Source organism: Rutidosis leptorrhynchoides, chromosome 6 (genome assembly GCF_046630445.1).
Source record: "Rutidosis leptorrhynchoides isolate AG116_Rl617_1_P2 chromosome 6, CSIRO_AGI_Rlap_v1, whole genome shotgun sequence".
NCBI classification, from domain to species: Eukaryota; Viridiplantae; Streptophyta; class Magnoliopsida; order Asterales; family Asteraceae; genus Rutidosis; species Rutidosis leptorrhynchoides.
Window position 1 is genome coordinate 420,350,168 of NC_092338.1, and position 10,132 is coordinate 420,360,299.

Consider the following 10,132-nt stretch of genomic DNA (forward strand, 5'->3'; position numbering starts at 1 on the left):
AATATAATAATTTAACATCTCATTAGATATAATAAACAATGGGTTAACAACATTAATTGAGATCGTTAACTTAAAGGTTTCAAAACAACACTTACATGTAACGACTAACGATGACTTAACGACTCAGTTAAAATGTATATACATGTAGTGTATTTAGATGTATTAAAATACTTTTGGAAGACTTCAAGACATATATCAAAACACTCATACTTAACGAAAATGGTTACAGTTACTTTCCCATTCTTTTCTTTCATCAAGAATTCTAGTCGTATTCTTACCCGTATTATACACAGCTTCAAAACGTACTTACTATAGGTATATACCAATAGGAACTAGCATGGGATTCCACTCTTGATTATGTCATGTATGACTAATCAATTTTAACTTCTACCATGAGCTAGTCAACTAACTAGAACTCCTTTTAACCCCACTCACCACTCACCAATTACCACTCATCATTCACTCCATTTCACTTCCAATTCTCTTTCTAATTCTCTCTCAACACACACACACACTATTATGAACGTATTTTTCCAGTAGTTAATCATCATCTTCATCAAAAATCACTTCAAGAATCAAGCTATAATCATCATAGGAAGAACACTTCAAGAACACTTCAAAAATCCCTTCAAGTTTACTAATTTACTTCCAAGCTTTCTAATCCATTCCAAGTAATCATCTAAGATCAAGAAACCTTTGTTATATACAGTAGGTTATCTTTCTTATTCAAGGTAATATTAATATTCAAACTTTGATTCAATTTCTATAACTATAAACTATCTTAATTCGAGTAAAAATCTTACTTGAACTTGTTTTTGTGTCATGATCCTACTTCAAGAACTTTCAAGCCATCCAAGATCCTTTGAAGCTAGATCATTTCTTGTCACTTCCAGTAGGTTTACCTACTAAACTTGAGGTAGTAATGATGTTCATAACATCATTTGATTCATATATATAAAACTATCTTATTCGAAGGTTTAAACTCGTAATCACTAGAACAAAGTTTAGTTAATTCTAAACTTGTTCGCAAACAAAAGTTAATCCTTCTAACTTGACTTTTAAAATTAACTAAACACATGTTCTATATCTATATGATATGCTAACTTAATGATTTAAAACCTGGAAACACGAAAAACACCGTAAAACCGGATTTACGCCGTCGTAGTAACACCGCGGGCTGTTTTGGGTTAGTTAATTAAAAAATATGATAAACTTTGATTTAAAAGTTGTTATTCTGAGAAAATGATTTTTATTATGAACATGAAACTATATCCAAAAATTATGGTTAAACTCAAAGTGGAAGTATGTTTTCTAAAATGGTCATCTAGACGTCGTTCTTTCGACTGAAATGACTACCTTTACAAAAACAACTTGTAACTTATTTTTCTGACTATAAACCTATACTTTTTCTGTTTAGATTCATAAAATAGAGTTCAATATGAAACCATAGCAATTTGATTCACTCAAAACGGATTTAAAATGAAGAAGTTATGGGTAAAACAAGATTGGATAATTTTTCTCATTTTAGCTACGTGAAAATTGGTAACAAATCTATTCCAACCATAACTTAATCAACTTGTATTGTATATTATGTAATCTTGAGATACCATATACACGTATACAATGTTTCGACCTATCATGTCGACACATCTATATATATTTCGGAACAACCATAGACACTCTATATGTGAATATTGGAGTTAGCTATACAGGGTTGAGGTTGATTCCAAAATATATATAGTTTGAGTTGTGATCAATACTGAGATACGTATACACTGGGTCGTGGATTGATTCAAGATAATATTTATCGATTTATTTCTGTACATCTAACTGTGGACAACTAGTTGTAGGTTACTAACGAGGACAGCTGACTTAATAAACTTAAAACATCAAAATATATTAAAAGTATTGTAAATATATTTTGAACATACTTTAATATATATGTATATATTGTTATAGGTTCGTGAATCAACAGTGGCCAAGTCTTACTTCTCGACGAAGTACAAATATGTGAAAGTGAGTTATAGTCCCACTTTTAAAATCTAATATTTTTGGGATGAGAATACATGCAGGTTTTATAAATGATTTACAAAATAGACACAAGTACGTGAAACTACATTCTATGGTTGAATTATCGAAATCGAATATGCCCCTTTTTATTAAGTCTGGTAATCTAAGAATTAGGGAACAGACACCCTAATTGACGCGAATCCTAAAGATAGATCTATTGGGCCTAACAAACCCCATCCAAAGTACCGGATGCTTTAGTACTTCGAAATTTATATCATATCCGAAGGGTGTCCCGGAATGATGGGGATATTCTTATATATGCATCTTGTTAATGTCGGTTACCAGGTGTTCACCATATGAATGATTTTTATCTCTATGTATGGGATGTGTATTGAAATATGAAATCTTGTGGTCTATTGTTACGATTTGATATATATAGGTTAAACCTATAACTCACCAACATTTTTTGTTGACGTTTAAAGCATGTTTATTCTCAGGTGAATACTAAGAGCTTCCGCTGTTGCATACTAAAATAAGGACAAGATTTGGAGTCCATGTTTGTATGATACTGTGTAAAAACTGCATTCAAGAAACTGATTTCGATGTAACATTTTGTATTGTAAACCATTATGTAATGGTCGTGTGTAAACAGGATATTTTAGATTATCATTATTTGATAATCTACGTAAAGCTTTTTAAACCTTTATTTATGAAATAAAGGTTATGGTTTGTTTTAAAAATGAATGCAGTCTTTGAAAAACGTCTCATATAGAGGTCAAAACCTCGCAACGAAATCAATTAATATGGAACGTTTTTAATCAATAAGAACGGGACATTTCATTCTCAGCCCAAAAATATATTGCAAAAGCAATTAAAAAGGGAGCAATGAAACTCACCTTAGCAGCACATAAGGTCATTCATCAAAAAGTGACCGTAACTCGGAATACAAGATTAACCGTAGATCTCAACCTAGAGAACATATGTTGGTCAATACATGTCCAATAAACTAGGTTGGGTTATAGTGTATCACAATCCTAATGCTCGAGATCGACATACAAAAGTTATCAAAAGTCATTTCAAAAAGTCAATTTTGACAATTATTCAACAAAACGAGACGTGCCTTATATAAGGATTCATTTACTTGGCTAGTAGTATTTTATCAATCTCATAAACAGGTTGTTTAAATATTAATTGCAGATTCAAAAGCAATTCCAATTAACGTCAATTATAATTCAGTTGACCATATCTTTTGATTCGTTCATCGAAATTACGCGATTTCTAAATGAAAAGTTATTGATTTTTCGCCAGCTTTCCAAAAACATGTATATCATATACCTTTTACCAGTAATATATGTATTTAATTCGTGATTCATTATAAACTGTTTAACGACGAAATTTAGCATACAAGCATGTATAAATATATACTCGAGCACTAGACATGTATACACTATTAATATATAAAAGATAAGATATGAATGCTCACGTATCAATATTGAGATTCAATATTGCAGGAAAGTACGTAGATGCAACATAGATGACAAATACTAGGTTTGACTTGCGAACAATACCCATGAACATTACCCATAACCTTCATAGCTATAACCCATAATTTCCTTAGTTCTATCCCGTTTGAAGCTTGTTTTGAAAGTGACACGCTCATGACCTCGTCGTAATATTTTATTTATATAATATTACTAAAAATATTAAGATTAATAATAATAATAATCTTAATAATAATAATATAATAATAATAATAATAATAATAATAATAATAATAATAATAATAATAATAATTATAATTATAATTATAATAAATAAATACTTATGGAGTAATATATGTGTAAAAAAACTCGAGCAGAAACCTGGTATTTATAGCCATAATTCCTGATTCTGATGCCCATGCGAGTGCATGGGATTTTAGTGCAAATCTCATGCACTTGCATGAGCTCATGCACTCGCATGGGTTTTATGCCTATTTCCCATGCGATCGCATGGCCGTCAGATCCAGCTCACATATTTTTTGTTTTCTTGTTTGTCGACATAATTAAATATAATATATATAATATATAATTTAAATAATTAATTATATATTATATTAAATTCATGTGCATAGTTGACTTGTAATTTTCGTTCCGATGACTCGTACGTTGTCACTCGACTTATGTCCCGGTTCCGGTTTCTCGAACGCATTTTCAAACGCTTAGAAAACTCTCAATTTACGTTTTGTGACTCGTACCTTTGTCAAAATATAGTCTTAAATTATCAATAAACTATATCATTCAAAGTGTATCTTAAACTTTCGAGTGTTTTGGTCATTTACTTCTATAAATCATTGTCTCGCTATTTGTTGATATATATATATATAATAACAAATCGTTTTATTGTGACGACCCGGAAATTTTCGACTAAATTTAAACTTAATCTTTATATGTTTTCGACACGATAAGAAAAGTCTGTAATATTGAAATCTCAAAAACCTTGAACTGTGTTCATTTATACATTTGACCTTTAGCTGTTTCCGGCGATTCACGAACCTATAAACGTAAATAGAAAGGTACATATAATTAACTATACATATAAATAATTATATATTGTAAAATAATTATAGTAGAGAACTGATATATGATTTAGTTATTATGAAAGATAATTATAATAACAAAAATTTATTATTTAATGATTTCGAACATAATTCGTCAATGATTAACAAACAATAAATGTCTAATGTTATACTTTGAATTTAAATTGTTTTACTGTATATAATTAACACATCTATCTAAGTAATAAATTAGGATATGTAAAACATAATTATGTATAATAATTGAAATATACATATGATATATAAACATGATTACTACTATATGTATATTGATAAAATGTATAAAGATTATTAAATGAGTATTAAATAACACATAATTAATAATAGGTACTGTAAATATATTAAATTTAATTGGAAGTAAGACATAAATGTTACACCAATATTACTTTCATTATTATCAGTAAATATTAACATTAATGTCTGTATTGTTATTATCATAATATATTGAGATAAAAAGATTTAAAACATGTAAATTGTTATATCTTTATTATTACTAAAATATTATTAGATATTAGTATTATTACTATTATTGAGAATTATTGATATTGATATTATAAATTATTAATAATGTCATATTATTAAAGTTATTATTAGAAATAATACAATACAATTTATTATTATTATTATAAATAATATCATTACTATTTTTATGATTAGTGTATTGTTATTATTTGTTATTATTAATATAACTATTATTATTATTTTTATTTATCTATTTATTTCATTTTTTTTACCGAATATATATATATATATATATATATATATATATATATATATATATATATATATATATATATATATATATATATATATCAAATAAATAAATGGGAGCAGTTTCAAGTAACAATCAAATGTACTAATTTTGTCTTAGGCCCCCATCTGAATTATTTTCTTTGTCATATTTTTCCTGCTTGTGAACAAAATGTCGACGTATACATCACTTCACTTACATCAATCGACCAATTCCAAATATTAAACAAATCATTTGATCATCCATTAACTTTAACTTTATCAATTATACAAATTCTCTAAATTGCTATTCGAGGGATTTAATCAGAAAGCAAGAAACCCAACCACCCCATATTATGCAAATTCCTTTCTGTTTCCAACTCATTACAACTAACTTTTATATAAAATTATCTATATAACTACATATACATATACTAGAAAACACGATACATATGACTACACTTCATTATCATTCTCCATCTTCTTTTCAAACCACAACCCCCATCAAGGTTTTACTCACTACAACAATTATTTCTTGCTACTATTACTGTATGCTTTCTCCTATCTCTGCTGTCCCACTACTCGAAAAGAACCCACAAAGGGGCTGCTGCATCTATGATTGCTGTTACAGCAACGAATGGCCATTTCTGTTCGACGGGTTATAAGCTTAAACCATAAATCACCATCCCAACCGTTTTGTTGCCTGCAAATCGAAGTATAGCTATTACAAAAGCTGCTGTCGCCACTTTTCTGTCTAAAAACCATCACCCATGACCCAGCAAAACACCACTGTTTCGCTGTTGAACCCGTCACATTTGCTTCTGCTATTATATCCATTGCTCGTCTCTTGCTGCAGGTCAATACCACCCAAAAGCCACCATAGGTATCGTCATTTATCTCCTACTACTACTACTACATACAATTAAACAAACTCATGAGGGAAATGATTATACGAAGAACAAAAGAAACGTTAAAGTATATTATTTATTGTAAAGAGAGAGGTATCAAAAGAAGAACACGATTGATTGGGTTCCAACTATCATCACGTTTAAAGAAAAGAACCCTCATCCAAAACCGAAACCACCACCAACCTTAAAACTTCAAACAGACCACATCACTTACTACAATGGTTGCAGTTTTCTTTATGATACCCATTGCCGTGCACCACACAACAAACACACCCCTGCAACCTCTTTTGTTTCGCTATTCGATCAACACAAACATATCTTCCTGCTCCTGCTCTTATGCTATTATCTGTAACTCATCATCACCCCATTCAACGAACCTGCAACACACATTCAATATTACTGATTTACTACGGTACGCGTTATGAAACCCTCAAACACCACAAAACTATATAGAACTACTATGTATTTTTTTTCTTTTCTGTTTAGTCTAGTAGTGAAGACCTAAAAACCACCTCATCATCCCTCTCTTCCTCTCTTTAAATCAACCTATAAACTGCGAATCCACGATACTACTATACTGTATATTATTCGACCACATAAACTACTGTAACCAATTCTAATTTTGAACCGACAACAAACAAATATATATACATAAAATTCGGCATAAACAAATTCAATTGTACTAATAAGATCCCTAGCATTCGAATAAATTAAAAGTGAATTGAACTTACGTACATAGATCCTTAATTGTGTGTATCGATTGAAACAGAGAATTGAATCGAATCTGATGGCCGATGAAGAATAATGATGTAAATGATATGACGATGATGATGATGAATAGATGGCCTGTTATACTCCGATGATGGTTGATTGATCGATTGATCAATTAATCGATCGAAGAACCGAAGACCCAAGAACCCTAATTTATTCTGCCTTTTTCTTATTATCTCGATCTGTTTTTGGAAGCACAAAAAAAAAACGCGTGAGCTGTTATATATTAGGTATCATTATCATTATTATTATTATTATTAATTATTATTATTAATTATTATTATTATTATTATTATTATTATTATTATTATTATTATTATTATTATTATTATTATTATTATTATTATTATTACTAATAAAAATTATCATTTATGTTACTAAAAGTATCATTTTTATTAAAGACTATTTTTTTTTAAATATTATTTTTATTAATACTAGTATCATTATTTTTATCATAACAACTATTATTATTATTATTATTATTATTATTATTATTATTATTATTATTATTATTATTATTATTATTATTATTATTATTATTATTATTATTATAAAAAGAAACAACTTTATGGGTATTATTATTAATATTATCAAATAACTATTAGTTATATAAAACTATACTTAATACATATAATATAACTATATTTTATTTATTAAAGTACATAAAATGAATACATTTACGAAATATATAAGTTAGTAATGTAAAATGATATCATTACTAAATATATATAAATTTATTCGATTACAATCATATGTGTTAATATATATATAAATGATATAGGTTCGTGAATCCGAGGCCAACTCTGCATTTGTTCAATATCGTAATATGTATTTTTACTACAAAATACATTAGGTGAGTTTCATTTGCCCTTTTTACTCTTTACATTTTTGGGCTGAGAATACATGCAAATGCTTTATTAACTGTTTTACAATATTTATATGCGTGAGTTTCATTTGCTCCCTTTTTAAATGCTTTTGCAATATATTTTTGGGACTGAGAATACATGCGTTGTTTTTATAAATGTTTTACGATATAGACACGAGTAATCGAAACTACATTCTATGGTTGAATTATCGAAATCGAATATGCCCCTTTTTATTAAGTCTGGTAATCTAAGAATTAGGGAACAGACACCTAATTGACGCGAACTCTAAAGATAGATCTATCGGGCCCAACAAGCCCCATCCAAAGTATCGGATACTTTAGTACTTCGAAATTTATATCATGTCCGAAGGAGGATCCCGGAATGATGGGGATATTCTTATATGCATATTGTGAATGTCGGTTACCAGGTGTTCAATCCATATGAATGATATTTTTGTCTCTATGCATGGGACGTATGTTTATGAGAAATGAAAATATGAAATCTTGTGGTCTATTAAAATTATGAAATGATTATTTATGTTAAACTAATGAACTCACCAACCTTTTGGTTGACACTTTTAAACATGTTTATTCTCAGGTATGAAAGAAATCTTCTGCTGTGCATTTGCTCATGTTAAAGATATTACATGGATTCGTTTATGGCATATAGAATTCAGTTTATCGCGATGGTACCACATGTTGAAGACTTCGTCCAAGTGAATAAGGACGAGTCCTTTCATTTATGACCAAGTTAATATATATTTTCAACATTCATAAACACGTTTTAAATATACGTCGCAAGTTATTCATACAATTAATATTCCAACTTATCATATATATTCAAATAAATATTTAAACCAATAAGTTTAATGTACGGTATTAAACAATTAATACATTGTTACGTTTTCAAGTTATAGTATATATATATATATATATGTATCTATATACATATAATTGTTCGCGAATCGTCGAGAACAACCGAAAGGTATTTGAATAGTTCAAAAATTTTGAGATTCAGTTTTACAGACTTTGCTTATCGTGTCGAAAATGTTAATCATACAAAGATTAAGTTTAAATTTGGTCAGAAATTTCCGGGTCATCACAAAAACAAACACTTGTTGCTACATCATCAAATCATGCCGAAGTGATTGCATTACATGAAGCTACTCGGGAATGTTTTTGGTTGAGACCAATGACACAACTCATTACTGATTCTTGTGGACTAGAACGCGATAAAAATCCAACAACTATCTATGAAGATAATGCAGCTTGTATAGCACAGATGAAAGAAAGGTACATCAAAAGTGTCCAAACAAAACACATACCTCCTAGATTCTTCTCATACACTCAAAATCTCATTAAGGACAACCAGATTGAAATGAGATATGTGCAATCCAGCAAAAACTCTGCTAATCTTTTCACGAAAGCATCCAACTGCTATTTTCAGAACACACGTTCATAACATTGGCATGAGACATGTTCAAAAGATGTAACAGCTGAAGCGATGTCTACTTGAGGGGGAGTCAACTCCATGCTGCACTCTTTTTCCCTTAGCTAAAGTTTTTTCCCACTGGGTTTTCTTTAGCAAGGTTATTAACGAGGCAGTAATTTATAGTTGATCTTCAACAAAACAAAATTGCTATCCAAGGGGGAGTGTTATAATAATAATAATAATAATATAGATATGGATAGTCAATTTTAGTGTATACATATAGTCAATTTTGGTACATAAAGTATGTATTTTTATATTGAGATTTTAGGCTATAAATACTCATGAATACAAGCATTAAACTTGCACCATTTCTCACACTTACAAAGTGTTTCTTTCTTTCTCTCCATTATCATCTACTTTCTTACACTTCATTATTAGTATTCTTAATCAAGAATCAAACCACTAAAGGTAGTTATAAGCCTACTGAATTATAACATAATCAAACTACTAAAGGTAGTTATAAGCCTACTGAATTATAACAATATATACAATATACAATAAATATACAATTGCATAAAGTGACATGAATTTGCCTCGCACCTAGAAAAGCACCAACTAGCAAACGTAACGAAAACACAAAAACTATAGACTATCTAGGATCTAGCTGAAGCACAAAGAGCTACGCACAACAAACAAAGCAAATACAAACGAATAGACAAAAAACACCAACAAATAGCTAAAAAGACATTGAGACCTACACTCATATTCGAACCAAACATGAAAGCAACACAAACAACCTAAACCTAATCAACCATCAAGAT